At 43.8% G+C, this 18,767-nt stretch overlaps 1 protein-coding gene across 4 annotated transcripts in view; it reads right to left on the reverse strand.

Moving 5' to 3' along the window:
* LOC115097252 (CMP-N-acetylneuraminate-beta-galactosamide-alpha-2,3-sialyltransferase 2-like) overlaps positions 1 to 17,575 on the reverse strand; it is a 70,342-nt gene extending 52,767 nt beyond the window's left edge. Inside the window, exon 1 of one of the 4 annotated variants that reach the window (XM_029612902.1) lies at positions 17,345 to 17,575. The gene's annotated coding sequence lies outside the window, so the exon portion shown is untranslated. Of the gene's footprint in view, positions 1 to 3,409; positions 3,507 to 6,178; positions 6,248 to 17,344 lie in introns of those variants that run through there. The other 3 variants (XM_029612899.1, XM_029612900.1, XM_029612901.1) reach the window with 3 other exon arrangements.
* Between the last annotated feature and the right edge of the window lie 1,192 nt (positions 17,576 to 18,767).

The raw sequence follows: 18,767 nt of genomic DNA on the forward strand, positions 1-18,767 counted from the left end.
CAGTTGGTTCCTGCCAGCTGTGCGGCCAGTCTGGCAGCTGCTGTGTATGCGCAGCAAGAGGTTTGAACTAGGCCTTCTACCTTGGGATCCTGCGGGGCAGGAGCCTGCTGCCTGTTCCTCTGGGGGCCACATTAGCTGCTGGTTTTAATATTGGCGGTTTACTCTCCCTGATGTCCCATCTTCTCTGCAGCCTGTCATGGTGTCCTCACACCTTTTTAAGAGGTCTGCAGCAGGCGTTCTCTTTGGGGCAGAGTACAGCCTAAATTCTTTATCCTGGGATTTTGTTTTCCCAGAGAAGCAACTCTGAGATTTCAGTTGTTAAGAGGATGAAAAGGTAGGATCAAAAAAAAAAAAAAAAAAAAGGTCCTTTAAGTCAGTGATTCTCCCTGGCCCTAAGTGGCTTAAAGCAGAGTCAGTGGGGGAGAGTTGGAGGATTGCCTAGTGTTCCCCTGAAGGGGAAGACAGTTCTGCTGTGGTCTGGTGAAGAGCTGTTCTCCTTAATTTCCCATTCCTTGTGAGTGCAAACATTTCTGAGGGAACAATGGAGGAAGGTCCTAAGACCTCAGAAGATCCCACATGGACTCGTATTTAGAGGCCAGAGAGGGTTTTCCGTTGCTCGGATCAGTCAGGGATTTTGTTGCTTCTTTTGGAATGGGATTCTCTTGAAGCCAAGTTACAAAAGGTTTGCTCACCAGAAAAAAAAAAGGCAAGACTGTCTCCCCTTATTTCCCAAGAAGCAGAAAACAAAGTTTTCCTGAGGTGAATGCGCTGGCTTGTGAATCATGATCCCTGTGGAGCGTGGTGCACAGGATGGGAAAGAATAGAAGCAGTTCTCAGGCAGACATTTGAGGTGACTAGTGTGTCTCTTCAAGTGGCAGCATGCAACTGTGTTGTGTCTAAAGCTGTTTGAGCTTGTCTCATCTTATGCAGGAGATTTTGCAGGAAAGCAACATTTCAAACCTGGAGCAGACAGTGCAACTGGAATTCGGAGCAGCTTTTAAGCAGATGAGTTCATAGCTTGCCTAGAAGTATTTATTTAGTTATTTTATTTATTTATTTAATGTGTTTTGTATACCGTCATTCGGTTTCACCATCAGAATGGTTTACAGAATCATGAAACATGTTGTATAAACATCATCACAGCATCTTATCATGTAGTGTAAGTTGATTACATATAATAGTTATTACTTGTAAGGCTCATTACATACAGCAAAGATACTACATACACATTGTTGTTTCATATAGGCCTGGGTTAATAAGTGAGGGAGAGAGGAAAGTGTATAGGTTGGGTGCGATATTATACATTTGGATCTGTAACAAGCAGGGGGTTTAACAATTCAAAGTGGCTACTAGTACAATGGCCAGGCATTTGTGTGGCTGCGAAGTTGGTCTGCAGATTCAACTTCTATGAGTCAGCTGATAAAAGCTTCCCTTCAAGGGCAGGCTTCTATTTGGTGAGGACCTAAAGAGGTGAGTCACAGCCTGGGGAGAATCTAAAGTCAGGCTCCCAGAGGATGTACAGCAAGGATCACCAGAAGCCTTTGAATGTCAAAGATCTGGGTCATATGGTAGATTTCTGCCCTTTCAAAGTCTCATGAGAGAGAGAAATGTTGAGAGTATAGGACTTCCTGAAGCTCCCAATGAAGGAGTAGGGGGTCCCAGTCTCTGGAGCAAAGGATAAACGATTGGTTATTAGAATTTCTCCAGATTTGGGCTCAGATTGCAACAGATCAGTGGGTCTTAGAGGTCATTCAGAGCAGCTAAATCTTAGAGTTTGCATGTCTGAACTCAGATGCTTTTATGGTTTCTCCTTTTTTTTCTTCTCTGATGCAAGAGACATTTTGGGTTGTGCTCAGTTGTCTGCTAAACATTGGAGCACTAGTTCTGGTGCCTCTGCTGCAATGGGATCAATGTTGATATTCCATCTATTAAGTGGTTTAAAAAAAAAAAGGAAACTTTTGACCTATTTTGGATCCGATGCAAGTCAACAAAGTTTTGAGGGTTCCTCACTTCAGAATGGGGGCCTCTATATCAGTTACAGGGGCTCTAGATCTGTGATAGTAGAGCTACCAGGTGGATCAGAGGCTTAACTGCCTCTCACCCTAGCATGTCACTGGTTCAAGCTCTTTTAACTGTGAGAACACAGAAAATTTTTTAGTGTTCATAACAGAAGCATATCAGCATATTTCCTTCTGAGAGGGTCTTCAAAATTTCTCCATGTCTCGGTTTTGGGGATCATTTTTGGTTTCAGGTCCTCCTTTTTGGTTGAGCACTGCCCTAGGAATTGTCTTACATGAAGAAGGTCTTATCTGGACAATTAGTCAGGTCAAAGTCAATCCAGAAGAACAAGTTAGCTACCAATAAGGTTTAGCTAATCTGAGGGCTCATTTCGACACATCCCTCTGCCTGGATGAATGCACGCCCACCCGGCCGCCTTGAACGCCGAAATCGCACGGGCATTCATTCACTGCCGGCGGGGGCCTGGATGAATGCACGCCCACCCGCCCGCAGCCTGGATCGAACACGCGCCCACCCGTCCGCCGGCTCCCACCACCGCCACCGCCTGGATGAACGAGCGCCCATCCGCCCGCCGGCTCCCACCGCCACCTCGATGACCGCACGCCTGGGGGATTCGGAAAGTGACAGGAAAGTGACAGGTATTTATACATATATATAAACAACTTACGCTGCAATGTTAATATGGAGGTCGCCCTTGGTTTTTTACACTTTACTCCCTTTGGTTTTACCCCCATTTTTTACACTTTATTCCCGTTTTAATTTTCAAACACCACACTAACACCAAGTAGAGGGTAGGCGGTAAACTAACAGGTTAAGGACGCGGCAAAATAGCGGGTTACAAAGGAGATAATCGGAGCGCGCGTCACAGTATCGGAGGGGAATAGCTAATTCCTTCATTATACAGCTAATTCGTTCATTTACATATCATATACATGCTGCGTGCGGAAAGGGTTATGCGTCTGTTTTAAGAAGCGCTAAGGACGCGTGAAACTGGAGACTGTATCGCTGGATCGCCTTACGCGTCCGAATTGTGCGCTCCCAGCACGTTACAGACGGGAAATCTTCAACCGCACGTTACAGTATCGACCTGTGTGTTTTATCAGTAAACTCTGAATAGCCGAGTTAGCCAGATAATGCATCCGGGTATTCCTACTCCTCCCAGAAATGTCTCCAGAATGCTCCTACTTTATCTGGTGAAATTGTAGCTGAATAATGAGAGTGTCCAAAATATTTGAAAAGTCAGCATTTAGTCAATGTGCAAGTTATCCTGCTAAATGCATCTAAATATGAATCTCTGAATGTTTATTTAATGTTGCCAAATGAACAACTGAAATAAGCATTAAACAAACCAAAACCTGGATAAAACCCTCTCCCCTGAACCATAACTCACCAGTTTACTAGTCAGAAAAGCTGGAACGGCAGAGTACAGGGCTTTAAGTACAAGGGTCATCAGCTTGAACAGAATCCGGTACTCGACAGTGACGTCGGCAAAATGTGGGAGAGAGGTGATTAACCGGGCGGCTGCATTTTGTGGTAACTGAAAAGACCCTGTCATGCTTACTTTGGCAGCCCTGCATATAACGAGTTGCAGTAGTCTAGTGTGGTCAGGATGAGTGCTTGCACTATTATTCTGAAGTCAGAAATAGGTAGGAGATATTTCAAGGAACGGAGAGCCCAAAGCTTAAAAAAAGACTTAATTGCAGCTTGAAGCTGGGGCTTTACATCAAAGGCAGAGTCAAATAGGAAAGCCCAGCTCTCAAATGAGAGGAGAAAATCTAAGAGGCCTTCCTTCCACGATAATAACTGGCGAATTGGAAAGTAGAGGTTTTCTAATCAATTAAAACAAGAAATACTTAGATGTACACAAAAAATTGGAACTATTCCCACTTCTGCTTTATAGATCTTAAATAAATACACACAAAGCCATAAAAATACACAAGCCTTAAACTACTCATGTTATAGAAATAGTAAATAAAAGATAGCAAAAAATACATAAAGCCAACTAAAAACAAGGAATCCTTACTCATTCAATAAATAGGGAGGACAAGTTTGAAATAGCTGCGCGTGGCAGCATAGGTGCAAGTATATAGCTACACTCATATCAGATATGCACGTATTATAAAAACCACATATCTTTATATGCAGATATGTAGGCTTATGCGCAACTATATGCAAGGAATTCAAACCACATATTGAATGCATGTATTTTTCCTACCTATTTAAAAAATATACACACATATATTTTACACATGTAAATACAGTAGACTTACTCATGTATATCAGGATTTACACGACAAAGCCGGTGTATTTTAAAGCATGCTCACATTAAGGAAATTACCAGGAGGAATCCTACACTTAACCAGCTACATTTATCTGGATTTTTATTTATTTTTTTCTTTAGTCAAGTACTAAACATCTGGACAGATCCAAAACAGCAGCAGCAGCAGCAGCATCCCAGAAAAGAAAATACCCCCCCCCCCCCACAGTACCAGGTCTTAATAAAGAATAACTAATAACAAGTAACGAATAGTGACCTCCAATCAACAGGACACCAATGCCCATACATGTCCTCATATGGCAATAGATCCAAGTTAAACCCCATAAATCCCCTTTAAGACTTATTCTTATCCAGCCAGGATTGAAAAGGGTCCCACATCTCATGGGAGCTAGGAATTCTATCATTCCTCAAAGCTGCTAGCTTTTCTCTGTACTGTATGGTCATTAGTTTAGTGCGTGCTGTCTGTAGCAGAGGCACCTCGACCTTTCTCCCCCACGCCGCCAGTGAACTGCTAGCAGCTATCATCCCCAAAATAAACAGTCTTGTCTTGTGAAAAGGCAAATCTTTTCTCGGTATGTTTGTTTAACAAGAGAAATGTAGGGTCCTCTGCTATGTGATCTTCCAGGATATCTTGTAAACACCTGTCCCAAAATTTTTGAATGGCTGGGCAGGTCTACCAAATGTGAAAGAACGATCCATCAGCCCTGCAGTTTCTCCAGCGTAGGCCATCAGAATCAGGATACATTCTTTGTAAATGAACCAGTGTCATGTACCAGCTATACAACAGCTAGTGCAGATGATACAGAACTGCGACTATCTGGCTAACTTTAACACAGCTGGGTATATTCAGTGGCACTGGCACGCCACTGACTATATCAGCTAAGTTAGCCAAATAAGTTTATTCAGCTAACTTTGCTAGCTGCCCAGTGTCTGAATATGATTCTCCCTGTTTCTAATAAAACAGCATCATTTTGAAAATTGCCCCTGTATTGTACATATAACTGAGGAAGAAGATCGTGGGCATTTTAGTTAACCGCATCATGGTGTTCCTTTAACTTTATACTTCAGATGCTTTGTGCTATTTCCTGTTTTGAAGAAATAAGCTGAATAGCAGGCAGGCTTTGCCTCAGTCGTCTCAAACATGAAATTCAACACCATGTCTAGAAAAAGAGCAAAGATACTGAAGGAAATGGGCCTTAGAGATAAGAGCCAGTCCTGAATTGAGCTGAGGAAAGGAGTTAGTCCTGGGGCTGGGCCAGAAGGAAGAAAACAAATTAGGGGAAACCAGCAGAGCTCCAGGTCAATATGATCCCAACCCAGGCCAATTCAGGGGGATTCAGTGTACCCAAGATGACTTAGGAGTAACCCAATATGTAATGTAAGATTACAGGAACCCCCCCTCCCCCCGGCTGGAAATGCACAGTCAGCATAGCAGACAGCGAAAGGTTGAAGTGAAAAAGGCAGAGTGAAATCTTCTCTCTGGGCATGCAATGTTTTCTGAGCAGCAGTCTCACATCAGACCTTCCCTCCTCAATTCCTCTGTAACAATTACTTTCGCTGTTACAGTGAGGCATAAAGGGTCTGGACTGGGATAAAGCCTCTCACATCCTAAACAAACAAATTTAATATCAACTTTGTTCTAGCCAACACTAACCCTTCTCCTGGGCTCGAGCACAGTCATGCTAATGTTGCTGTCATGATTGGAATCAATCTATTAATGTTCTAATTCTAACCATTGCCGCAACATTAACCTGACTGTGCTGGGAACCGCAGAGCAGTATTACAGTCCTGTGAAGATGCAGCATCCCAGCAATTTACTAACCTAAGCCACTCCCGCTCTGCTGGCCAGTGAGAGTGACATTGAGGAAGCACAGTACTTACAGAGACCCAGACCAGAGGCTGTCTCTTCCAGGAAGTCCTACACAGTCTGATACCAAATGCCAGCTGCCCTTAGTGGCCTCGCAGATATAGAGCCAGCTCCGAGTTACCTCACTGCTGTCTGCATTTCCTGCCTGCCTATGATTTGAACAGGACGAAACCACTTCCCCTCCATGAAACTGCTGCATGTTTACTGATTTTATGGCTATTTAAGGCACTTGTGGGGATTTTAGGGCTATAAAAAATGTATTAGAAATTCTCAGGGGAAACCTTAAGTGGAAATAAAATCATCTGCAGCATGATATTCCAAAGGGCTGCAATTACTTTGCAACTGTAAATCTTCTGTTTCTTAGGATATAATTTTCGAGTTTGGAACAAAGACACCAGAATCTCTGCAAAAGTCTCTCCCCACCTTCTCTCCTTCCAGCGGCTGGATGGCCAGTGGTCCTGTCTCCCTCCACCTGATGATCCTGGGTTCATTTCTTCCAGGGCTTCATACCCACTTCCTGCTGGCTACAACTGCTACTGTGCTGGTCCTACTGCTGCAGTTCAAACTGAGAAACTAAAAACATTGTGGTAAAGGCAGTAACTGGTGGGTAAGAAGTATTGCTTTCCTTCTACTGGCCAGAAGGTGGGAAGACCATGGATCGGAAGAGAGAGGACCACTGGGATCCAGCCCCATTTCGTTGTCCCTTAAAGTGTGAGGGGAGGAGTGTGACCCCCCTTGTCCTTGTTCCAGCATCAATGGTTTCAAATACTTTGCATTCTCTATGCTACAACCGAGCAGACACGGAGGAGAGAAGATGGCCAGGTCCAAGGCATCGGTATTTCTGCAGCAGAATACGAGCGCAATTTAATACTGATAGCCATGGCAGGCAGTGCAGTGGTTTGATTCAGTGCTGAGAATTGCAAGAGGTAATGTACAGAGGGAAGATATATGCACTCAGCGAAAGTCACAATGGGACATGGCACAGGAACAGGATGTGACCTAGTTTGAAAAACATGTCTAGAAAAAGAGATGAGAACCCTGCTATAAAGTCCTTTCTGCTTCAGGGCTGGTATGTTACAACAAAAATGTACAACTTTTCTTGTGTGCAAGTTTCATAAAAGTTGGCATTTTTATTTGTCAGATTACATAGTAACAGCAGCAGAGAAAGACGAAATGGTCCATCCAGTCTGCCTAGCAAGTTTCATAAGGTAGTAACCGCCGCTCCGTGCTGGTTACCCCTATGTTTCTGTTTAGGGCAGTAACCGCCGCTCCGTGCAAGTTACCCCTATGTCTCTGTTTAGGGTAGTAATATTTTCAGTCAGACATTTTGCTTGAACATGCTTTGCTTTTGGTCTTGGCTATAAAAGCAGTCCTATGCTTTTTCCCTGATGTCCGCGTATCAGTTCCCCAGATTGTAAAAGTCAGAGCCCAACATTAGCTGTCTTCTGAATCCAATTTCCCTTTCTCTCCCCTCATCCCCCCACCAATGAAGTGGAGAGCAATTGCAGTTGCACCAAAAGCTTCAAGGCTAATCAGTTAATGGCAGTAATGCCATGCCTTCTGATTAAGGGTAGTAACTGCGTTCCATGCAGGTTATCCCCATGACTTTTCTTTATTTCCAACCTCCAGCCTTAAGGGATCCATAGTGTTAAATCCCATGCCCTCTTGAATTCTTGAAGAAGTATTTCCTGAAGTTGGATCTGAGTCATCCCCCCATGAGTTTAATTTCATGACCCCTAATTCTTTTTTTGCATAAACATTTTTATTGGTGAATAACAGTAAAAAAGGAAGATACAATACAGCTTGTAATTTACAATTCTTCATTCCTCAGGTGTTTGACAATCCACTCTCCCCTCCTGCCTGCACAGTTCACATGATATGTCTCACATACATTTTAGTCCATATTTTTAATGCATTTCGGAAATGGTAGGGCAGTCCCTTTATCTTTAAACTGTTTGCTCCTCTGGTCGCCAGCATAGATAAGCATCCCAGGTCGAGTGAAATCTGCTCATAGTCTGATGTTTTTCTGGTCCGTTTATTCATTGTACATACTCTATCGAGCCTCCTCTGAATCTGGTGTAACGATGGGCATAGGGGCGACTTCCACATGTGAGCGATTTCCAGCCGTGTTGAACATTTCCCATCAGAGGAGGGAATAAATTTCTGTAGGCGGTCTGGGGTTAAGTACCGCCGATACAATTGTTTATAACAATTTTCAACCAAGAGAGATGAAATTGAAGTTTTAGTTATCTGCTCATATATACCAGACCATTCAATATGAGAGCATTCCCTAGGCAAATCGCCAGTCCATGCCCGTATATGAGCTGATCTATCAGTGAGACTCATAGTTAGTAATTTTATACATTTTTGAGATCAGGCCCTTAAACTGTGAAGGGGTTGAACAGTAGCCTTCGAACAGGGTTTTTCCCTGGCGAACAGCTTCCTTTATATGGTTATCTTTCCAAAAATGTCGAATTTGGTAATATGGTAGAAAATCTGAGGGTGCCAGATGATAGGTTTGGGTTAATGTTGTAAAGGGTAAAATATCCTGTCGTCCCCCCCCATAGATGTTCAAGGCGAAGAATACCCTGTGTTTTCCAGGTGTGAAAAGAACGTTGTGATAAGCAGGGCGGAAAGGAATTGTTATGAAACAAATGAGTTAAAATAAGAAAGATTTATTTCCCAATAATTTGATTTTCCATTTGCTCTATATATTTAATGTATGTCTTGTAATTGGTAGCATACGGGGGCAAGGTCGCCACGTCTTTATGTCTTGCCAAGGAATGGCAGTTAATGGCATCTCTGATAACATAGATTGTTCATTAGCTACCCACTGCTTCATATCTACTGATTGATGCCATGTTATTAAAAGGCTTCACCTGTGCCGACACATAGTACCATTGGAGTTTGGGCACTCCTAACCCCCATCTGCCTTGCTTTGATAGAGAACCTGTCTATTGACCCTAGGAGGTCTTTTTTTCCCAAATGAAACTAAACACCTTTTTTTGCTAGTACTTCAGGGTAGCATTGGATATGGGGATGGGTAGCGATTGAAATAAGTACAGTAATCTGGGTAAGAAATTCATTTTAATCATGATATGTGGAAGTTACTCCACTGCTCCAGATCTGTTAATGCTTTCTTTAGAAGGAGGTTATAATTCAGAGTAAACAAATCAGAGGGATTTTTTGACAAATATATACCTAGGTATTTGACCTTTTGAGAGACCCATTTGAACGCGTGTTGTGCCTGTAGCTTACGTGCTATCTCCGGAACACAGGTAAGGTTTAAAATCTCAAATTTCTCCCAGTTTACCCTAAATCCTGATACTCCACTGAATTCCCTTATGTTCTGTTCTATGGCCGATAGGGTTTGATATGGGTTCGTTATAGAAAACATAATATCATCTGCAAAGAGGGATATTTTGAATGTGTGAAGGGGGACAGAGATACTGGACACTCCCACATCCTTTCTTATAATAGTGGCCAGGGGTTCTAAAAATAGAGCAAATAGTATCGATGATAGCAGGCACCCCTGTCTGGTGCCCCGCCCCACCTTAAAGTAGTCCAAGTAACCTCCATTGATTTTCAGACAGGCTGTGGGGTTGTTATACAAAGCAGTGATCCATGTACAAAGATTCAGACCAAATCCCATCTTCCTCAATATGCCAAAGAGAAAAGGCCAGGTGACCATGTCAAATGCCTTTTCGGCATCTACCAATAAGAAAATGGAGTCACTTTCTGCAAATATGTAACTATATATGGGGCAAAGCATTTATAAAATTTTGCCGTAAGGCCCATCTGGGCCATCTGATTTTCCTATTTTTAGCGTTTTTGATTGCATTCAATATTTCGACTGTGGTTATCTCCATCTCTAATTCCTGCCACGCCTCTGCTGACAATGAGGGTAATTGTATGGAATCCAGATAATTATTTATGGCCTCTGCTTGTATATTTGTCTCTGGGGCATAGAGTTTACTGTAAAAGGCAAGAAACCGTTTCCGAATTTCCGTATTATTAGTCAAAAGCTGATCCCTCTCATCTTTAATTTTAGCTATAGAGTTGTGATATGCCATTTTCTTTAATTTACAGGCCAAATTGTGACCTGTTTTGTTACCACCCTCAAAATATTCTTGTTTAGTTAAATTTAAGAGATGTATCATTTTAGCTGATTCTAATCTCATTAAATCTTCCCTAGCTTTAGTCAGTTTGGTTAGTATTGCTTGGGATCCCCTTTTTTGGAGGGTGCTGGAAAGTGACTTGATCACCTGTCGCAAATCTTGGATGGCTTTTAAGTCCGCTTTTTTGACATGGGAAGCTCTGGAAATTAATAATCCCCAAAGATATGCCTTGAGAGATTCCCACACCAGTGATGGGGAAATACTTCTGGTATCATTTATCTCAAGAAATTCCTTAATCCGTATAATAAGAGTTTGGTTAAATTGGTCATCTGTTAGCAAGGAATCGTTAAGTCTCCAGAAGCGATTCTCTTTATCATAGAGAGTAAAAGTGATATCTAGCGTCACTGCCGCATAGTCAGACCAAGCTACAGGAGATATATCTGGGCTAGAAACATATTAAACACAGCTTTATCAACTAGAAAGAAATTAATTCTAGAATGCGTATGGTGAGCCGCTGAGAAAAATGTGTAGGACCTGGAGGAGGGGAAATGTGCCCGCCACACATCCATCAGATGCCAGGAATCCATTAGTTCTTTCAGTTTATGTCTGTGTGTGGGTAAATTAGCTACAACCCCCCCCCCCCCCCCGTGAAGTGTCCAACTTAGGTATTCTAACCAAGTTGAAATCCCCTCCCATAATTAATTTGCCCTTGCAGTGGGTCAATAGTACTTGCAGTAAACCCGATAGAAACTTTCCTTGTTCCTGGTTTGGAACATAGACATTTACAAATGTATATTCTGAACCATCTACCAGTATTTGCAGTAAAAGATACCTGCCAAGGGGATCCCTGATACATTTGCCTAGCTCGAAAACCAATTGCTGAGAGATTAATATACAGACCCCAGTATATTTAGAGTCTTTGGTGCATGGGGTAAAGAATTGATGCGGGTATTGTCTGTTTTTCAAAAGGAATTCATATTTGCTTTTTAGTTGGGTTTTCCATCCCTTTAAAGAGCAAATGCCTCTTGAACGGTGTCTTAAGCCCCTTAACATAAGGGAGATCATGCGGAATGTAGCCATAATTCCGTGTATGGTAGGACCCCCTTCTCCCTGTTGTGCTGTTCCACTACTTCCTCTTTCTCATTCCCAGCATTCCTCCGTATGTATATGCTGATCAACCTCTTGTTAATGACCACCTGGGCATATATTGAACATCGATTTGTCATCGCCCTACCCTCATATACTCATCTCAGAGTTGGCTTCCTCGCCCCTGGGATGAATAGTCCGATGGGATGCCCAGAAATCTGAGTTGGACTACTTCCTCCCCTAATTATTATGGAGCGGGTGCAGTATCCCAGTACTATGTATATCCCCTCCGTTTTCCCCCCTTTCTCCAACCTATGTCTGCCTTTACCTCCAGGCAGCCCAACTGCTCCCCTTCTCAGGGAGGAAGCTATTGCATGAACTGATTGGCTTCAGCTAATTCTAAACATTATTACAAAACAGGAACAGTATGTTATTAATACTTCAGGCCGGAAGATTTAACACTTATGTAGTACATCAACCATCTTATAAAATATTAACTGATCAACGAAAAGGAACTTTACCCAAGTTCTATGTCTCACTGTAGATATACAGAGCCCTTCAATAGGTGTAGTTATTGATCTTTTGAATGTATATCCATTCGAGGACCTTTCAGGTCGTGTCCACGTGAGTTTTCTGGGGGTCAGAGTTTTGCTTTAGCCGACTGTTTCTGGTGATCGCCTGTTGCTATCTGGATGTTGATCTTTTGGATGAAATTTTTTAGCGCCCAACGGCTTGCCCAGCTGTCGCTGTAAATCCTTGGTCTTTCAGGTTTTTTGTAGCTTCTGCCATGTTGAAAATGCGAGCGGACACACCATCCCAGGTGTAAGTTAAGCCAAAGGGATGCATCCATCTGTAGTTTACGTTCTCCTTCCTTAGAAACGTGGTTACCTCCTTCAGTTCCTGTCTATTTTGCAGAGTAGCTTGCGACAGGTCCGCATAGATCTTATTCTCTTGATTTTCCCATAATCACTTCATTTGTTTCCTTGCCGCTCCTGCTATTCGGTCTTTTAGGCCATAATCATGGAAACATACTATAATGTCTCTTGATTGCCCATCGCTAGGTGCTCTCAGGGCTCTATGAACCCTATCCAATTTTATGGTCGTCTGTTGACCCCCTCCATGTTCCGGGTCAGAGTCTTATAAGAAGGCGCAGAACCGTTGAATAAGATCCTCACCGTCAGTGTTTGCTGCGGTTTTGTGGAAGCCTCGGAAGCGTAGATTTCCCCTTTTGGCTCTGTTTTCAAGATCAGCTAATTTGGCATGCATATTCATGTTATCCTCTTGAAGTTCAGAGCAAAGTTCCTGAAGCTGTTTATGGGATTCTGCCTGTGCATCCACTCTAGAACCCATGTCATCCACCCTGTGAACCAGTGTCACCAGCTCCTCGTGAAATTCTCTCATCATGTCTTTTATTTCAGTTTTGTAGGTTTTTAAATCCTGCCGGAGACTGCAGAACCAGTCTCTAAACTCTGATTCACATTGAAGGCGTCCGCCATCTCAGCGTCCTCAGCTGTGGATTATGCACCTGCGGCTTGCTCGTCAGCTTCGGCCTCCCGCTCTCCTTGCTTTCGGTAAGAAAAGCACCGGAAATCCAGTGTTTTTCTTTTGGTTGCCATTACTGGGTCGTTCCCTGCGGGTACCTGCACTCTATATCGCTTGTCAGCAAATTTTTCTTGCGATTCCGCTCCCGTTTCTGTGTTATCAAAGAAAATAAGCTGCGGAGCTCGCGGCTCAGCCAGCCATCAAGCTCAGTGACATCACTCCCTCCTCTTCATGACCCGTAATTCTACTGTTTCCTTTCCAACAAAAAAAGGTTCAAAGTTAGCACATCATTAAAACCTTTCAGGTATCTGAAGGACTGTATCATATCTCTAGATATTCAGATCCTTCAGCCTCTCCTCAGTCTTCTGATATAGACCCGCACCATTTAGGTCACCCTTCCCTGGACCACTTCCATCCTGTTTCTGTCCTTTTTGAGATACGGGCTCCAGAACTGAAAACAGTACTCCAGGTGAGGCTGCACCAAGGACCTGTACAAGGGCATCACCACACCTCCTTTTTGGTGTTGCTTATTCTTCTCTCTATTCAGCCCAGCATTTAGCTATTGCCTTGTCACATTGCTTCATCGCCTTCAGATCACCAGACACTATCCCCCCAAAGTCCCTCTCCAAGTCTGTGCACATCAGCCTTTCACCCCATCACATGCAGTTCTTTTGAATTTCTGCACTCCATGTGGACGATTCTGCATTTCTTCGCATTGAATTGCCGCTGCCAAGTCTTCAACCACTCTTCAAGTTTTCTTAAATCACTTTTCATGATCTCTCTGTTCCTTCAGGAGTGTCCACTCTGTTGCTATCCCCCCAAAGTCCCTCTCCAAGTCTGTGCACATCAGGATCCACACGGAATGAGAGGATGAGGAAGTGAGGCACCAGAGAGAGGGGAGGGAGAGAGGACAAGGTGTGGAGGAGAGGGCCCAAGATTGGGGGTAGGGAAGAAGGATTGCAGGCAGATATTGCAGAAGAAAGGGTCAACAGGGATACCTGTTCCTCCAGGGAAAACTCTTACTGTGAAGCAGAATTGACAAATACTCTTCAGTGGCAGCATGCAAGGATACTTTGCTTGGGAAACTGCAACAGAATCACAATAAGCATTACAGCCCAATTAAAAGCACCGTGCATGGTAAAATTGGGGGTTATGTGTGTGGCTGGGCCTTGTGCGTGCTGTGCGCATTTTAGAACAGGCCCAGCCATGCGCGTAACCCCCAATACGCGCAGAAGTGCTGGGCCTGCTAAAAGGGGAGGGGCGAGGGGACGTAGTCTGGGCGGGGAGGGGTAGAAGGGGGGGAGCTGGGTCAGCGCCATTAGATGCTGTCCCGGGAAAGCGTGTGCTGGCAGCTGGGCGACGCGCAGAATTTAACACTGCGCTGCCGCATGCATGTTATAAAATCGGCGCATCCATGTGCGTGTGCCGGGAACCACACGCTCATGGACGTGCGCGGGTCTTAAAATCGACCCCCTATGTGCGCAGTTACAGGTGATTATGTTGGTGTGACTAGACTCAATAGGCAGGGAGGAAGATGGAGAAAGCAGAAAAATCAGAAGCAATGTGGTTTGACAGGAATAATGACCACATTGAACTGCCTTCCCCTAAGATGGCAGGCTCATTAATACAACTTAAAAATGTGGTTACAACCCTGGGTATCAAGCATGGCCCTGCCCTTACTTCCTCCCCTCAGGTCTCAAAGTGGACAGTTTGAAAATTGCCCCCCCCCCCCCTCGACAGAGAATAAAACAAAATCTTTACGGAAAGAGATTAGGAAAAAAAAGCTGAAGGTAGATATGGAAATACTTTGCTTCCCTTATTTTAAAGCAGCAAGTACCACCTTGCTCAAACATTGTCCATGACCTCCTTCAATGGGCTGAGTTACCCACTGGGAGTCATGCAACCTGCAAGCAAAGCGTCCTGATGGTCTTCACGGGTTCAGCCTTTCACAGCGAGGTCACGGCATCTGTCTCAGCCTCATAACGTCACTCTTCCCTTCTGCAGTCACAGCGTGAGCACTGGCACAAGCATGGCGGCGGCGAGGGGAGGTCAGTGAAAATGGGCCATTCGTTCCTTTCATCACCTTAAGACTGTTTTAAGCAGTCGGATAGTAGAAAGACTAGGGGGCACTCCATGAAGTTAGCATGGGGCACATTTAAAACTAATCGGAGAAAGTTCTTTTTTACTCAGCGCACAATTAGACTCTGGAATTTGTTGCCGGAGGATGTGGTTAGTGCAGTTAGTATAGCTGTGTTTAAAAAAGGAGTGGATAAGTTCTTGGAGGAGAAGTCCATTACCTGCTATTAAGTTCACTTAGAGAATAGCCACTGCCATTAGCAATGGTAACATGGAATAGACTTAGTTTTTGGGTACTTGCCAGGTTCTTATGGCCTGGATTGGCCACTGTTGGAAACAGGATGCTGGGCTTGATGGACCCTTGGTCTGACCCAGTATGGCATTTTCTTATGTTCTTAGATCTTCCGACCCCCAACAGCTGCACGCCCTTTTTCCTTAGCAGTGGCTCAGTGGATAAAGCTCTTGCCTAATGATTCAGGTGAAAATCTTTGGCGTAAGTTCAAGACTCACCTCTGCCACTGGCTGCCTGATGGACCCTGGCCAAAGTAACTCTGGGCCAAAGGTATGAAAGATTTTCTACTAGTTAGTGTCTTTCTGCCTATGCCCTTTAAATCTTCCTGTGCCTTGAAGCTCATTTGAAAACAAGGATGTCAATATTCGAAAGCCATTTAGATGGCAAGTGTCCTATATTCAGCCATTTATCCGGCTTACGCTTCCAGGGCAGTCTCTGACTGATCAGAACTGGAAGCAGGTCACTGTGTATCTCGCTCCTGGCAGGGCAGTTAAAGGGGGGGGGGGGGGGGGGAGGAGAACATTGGAAATGAGCGTGGGTGGATCATCCGAGTGGGCAGTTGCTTGATTTTGATTTTTAAGAACAGGGAAAAGGGGAGACTGAACTGCAAGCTCCAGGATGGTATTTGGTCATTTAGAAGAGAGCTGGGAGGCGGGAGATGCACGGTCCAACAGGGCCAGATGTAAAATTTGGTCGGGGAAGGAGGGGATTCGGGGCACAGGCTCTTTTACATCTGGTTTTTTTTTAATTGTTATTTTTAAATGCTGCTACCCCCCCTCCCCCCCGATATCTTTTGAAGAAATCGGGGTAAGTAGCAAGTTATCTGGCCACCCAATGCTGGATAATTTAAAAACCTAAACAGGGCCAGAGCGAGCATTAGGCAGGAGTGGATGGGCAGGCTATAGTCACTGAATTAACACTAGATTAGGGGCCAGACATGAATCCATGCCCTTTAAAACATAAAAATCCACTTTTCTTGGACAAGCATTTAAATAACCCGAGGTGGACGCGAGGGCGCAATTTTTGAAATGTGCAAAGGAGGTATGAGAGCGCTCACGGTGCACGGGACAGAAGAAGGTGGTGCATGCGACATGGATGTGCGCGATTTTGGAGATTCAGGGGTAGAGAGAGAGAGAGAGAGAGAGAGATATTGAGAAAGCCACATGACACTGTGCCATCACCGCCTAGGGTAGCTGGAGACCTTTGCACCGGCGCTGAACCTAAATGGCTACATCAAACACAGCCAGTTAGGTTTTTAAGTTAATCTGGCTACATGTACCCAGATAACTGTAAGCAAGCATATTTGGCAGGACATTTATCCCATTGAATATCTGGGACAAGTTATCTGGCTAATTTTAGCCATCCATTAACCGCACTACTGAATATGACCCATAAGATGTTTGTCTTGCTCTGACTATTTGAACCTGCCCCTAGTTTCAAACGAGGGTCTCTAGCAGCAACTTACAGGGGCACTTCCCCTCACAGAGTTAGTAGAAGAAAGCTTTTTCTTGTAGCCTGACTTACCATTGCTCTCATCTTATCTCAGACTCATGTTTTTAATCCATGCAGAATTTCTGATTTACAGATTCCACACTCTGGGAATCAGGGAGCACAGAAATTGCTTGGTCTACATCATGGCTAGCATAGCCCTCTGCGTGGATGCAAACTCGAAGGGATTCACTGGCTTCATCACTGCTCGTCAGCCTAATCACAGGATAACCTTCCTACCTCTGAGAGGTCAAGCAAAACAAAATCAGAAAATACCAGGAAGAGTGGATGGCATGGAAAAGCCAGAGAAAGTTGCACATTGCAGCCCTGCTTTCTGCTAAGCACTTTGAGATTTTCAGTGGCCAGAGCAGAGGAACAATTAGTGACAGTTTCATTGAACTAAGTGCCCTACAGTCATGCCCTGTGCTGTTCTCCATTTCCTCTGGGGAACTTAAACAAAAAGACTGAGCCTCCCAAGCCAGTCCCTCGCCCTGCTCCCAGCAGATATATGAGCTGAGTGATGGAATGCAGCTGTACGGTTTGCACTGCCACTGTAATCACAAAAGCATGCCACCAACCTCTTCGTGCTGCTACAGCTTCACAGTCGGCATAGTCCGTGCAGCCAAAATAAAATATAGACGGCACTGCTTTACCCTTTTCCATGACAACATCCCAGGCACAGCCCGGCTTCCAAGAAATGGAAGGAAATAGCTGACTTGCACTTGAACGAGGAGAAGATTTCGTTGTCAGAAGTAGTGGTGAAAACCATGTCCAGAGGTTAAAGTTACCAGAAGCTCATACATCTGAGGAAGTCAGCTGCCCTGGAGCAGCCTCTCCCTTCCCATGATGCAGAGCTGGTCCTAAACATGCCCCAGTTACTGAAGAACGCTGCTTAGTAATCCTATAGAGGAGATTTAAAGTTTAAAAGCAGAGCATAGCCAGCAAACTGTACCTTTAACACAAATGCCACAGGTCTCTCCCACCCCTGACTGGAGGAAATGACTTCAACTGATTCACATGAAGTGGTTTCCAGCTAAAAGTAGGAAAGAGGGTCATCTAGCATTCTGTGGACAAAGTCTTGCTCTTAAAAATTATTTTATCTTTAGGGTTGCCTGTATCCCCTTTGTATGGAATCCCCAAGTTGTAAATATAGGCGTACTGCTACTTAACATTTTTATGGTGCTACAGGACATTGGCAGTGCTGTACAAACACACAAAAAAAACCCAGTCCCTGCTCTGATGGGTGCTTAATGTGCTGTGCACCCCTTCTTCACTAAATTCTCCCCCTCTAACGTTTTGATTCAGTGGTTTAAAGCAGCACAATTGTGCTTTGGCATAAAATAATGGTACTTTTAGTGCTTACTGCTCTAAGTTACTCTTAAGTCATGCCTAGGAAAAGACGACTGAGGGGGGATATGATAGAGGTCTACAAAATCATGAAAGGACTTGAACAGGTTAATGTAAATCGGTTATTTACTCTCTCTGATAATAGAAGGATTAGGGGGCACTCCATGAAGTTAACAAGTAGCTCATTTAAAACAAATCAAAGAAAATTCTTTTTCACTCAGCGCATAGTTAAGCTCTGGAATTCATTGCCAGAGGATGTGGTTACAGCAGTTAGTGTAACTGGGTTTAAAAAAGGTTTGGATAAGTTCCTAGTGGAAAAATTCATAAACTGCTATTAATTAATAAGCAATAGTAGCTTGAGATTTATTTAATGTTTGGGTACTTGCCAGGTACTTGTGACTTAGATTGGCCACTGTTGGAAACAGGATACTGGGCTTGATGGACCCTTGGTCTGACCCAATATGGCATATATTATGTTCTTAAGAATCTTTTGTTTTCAGTTTCTAAATTATTTTTGCATGGAATTTATCAGTGTTAATTACAAGAACAAAACTGCTATTTACCTGGAAAAAATTATGTCATTTTTCCACTGATCTCTCCTGTTTTTGATCCTGTAAGAAAAATAAAATAAAATAAAAACTGAAAACGAAGGTC

Source organism: Rhinatrema bivittatum, chromosome 8 (assembly GCF_901001135.1).
Source record: "Rhinatrema bivittatum chromosome 8, aRhiBiv1.1, whole genome shotgun sequence".
Classification (NCBI taxonomy): Eukaryota; Metazoa; Chordata; class Amphibia; order Gymnophiona; family Rhinatrematidae; genus Rhinatrema; species Rhinatrema bivittatum.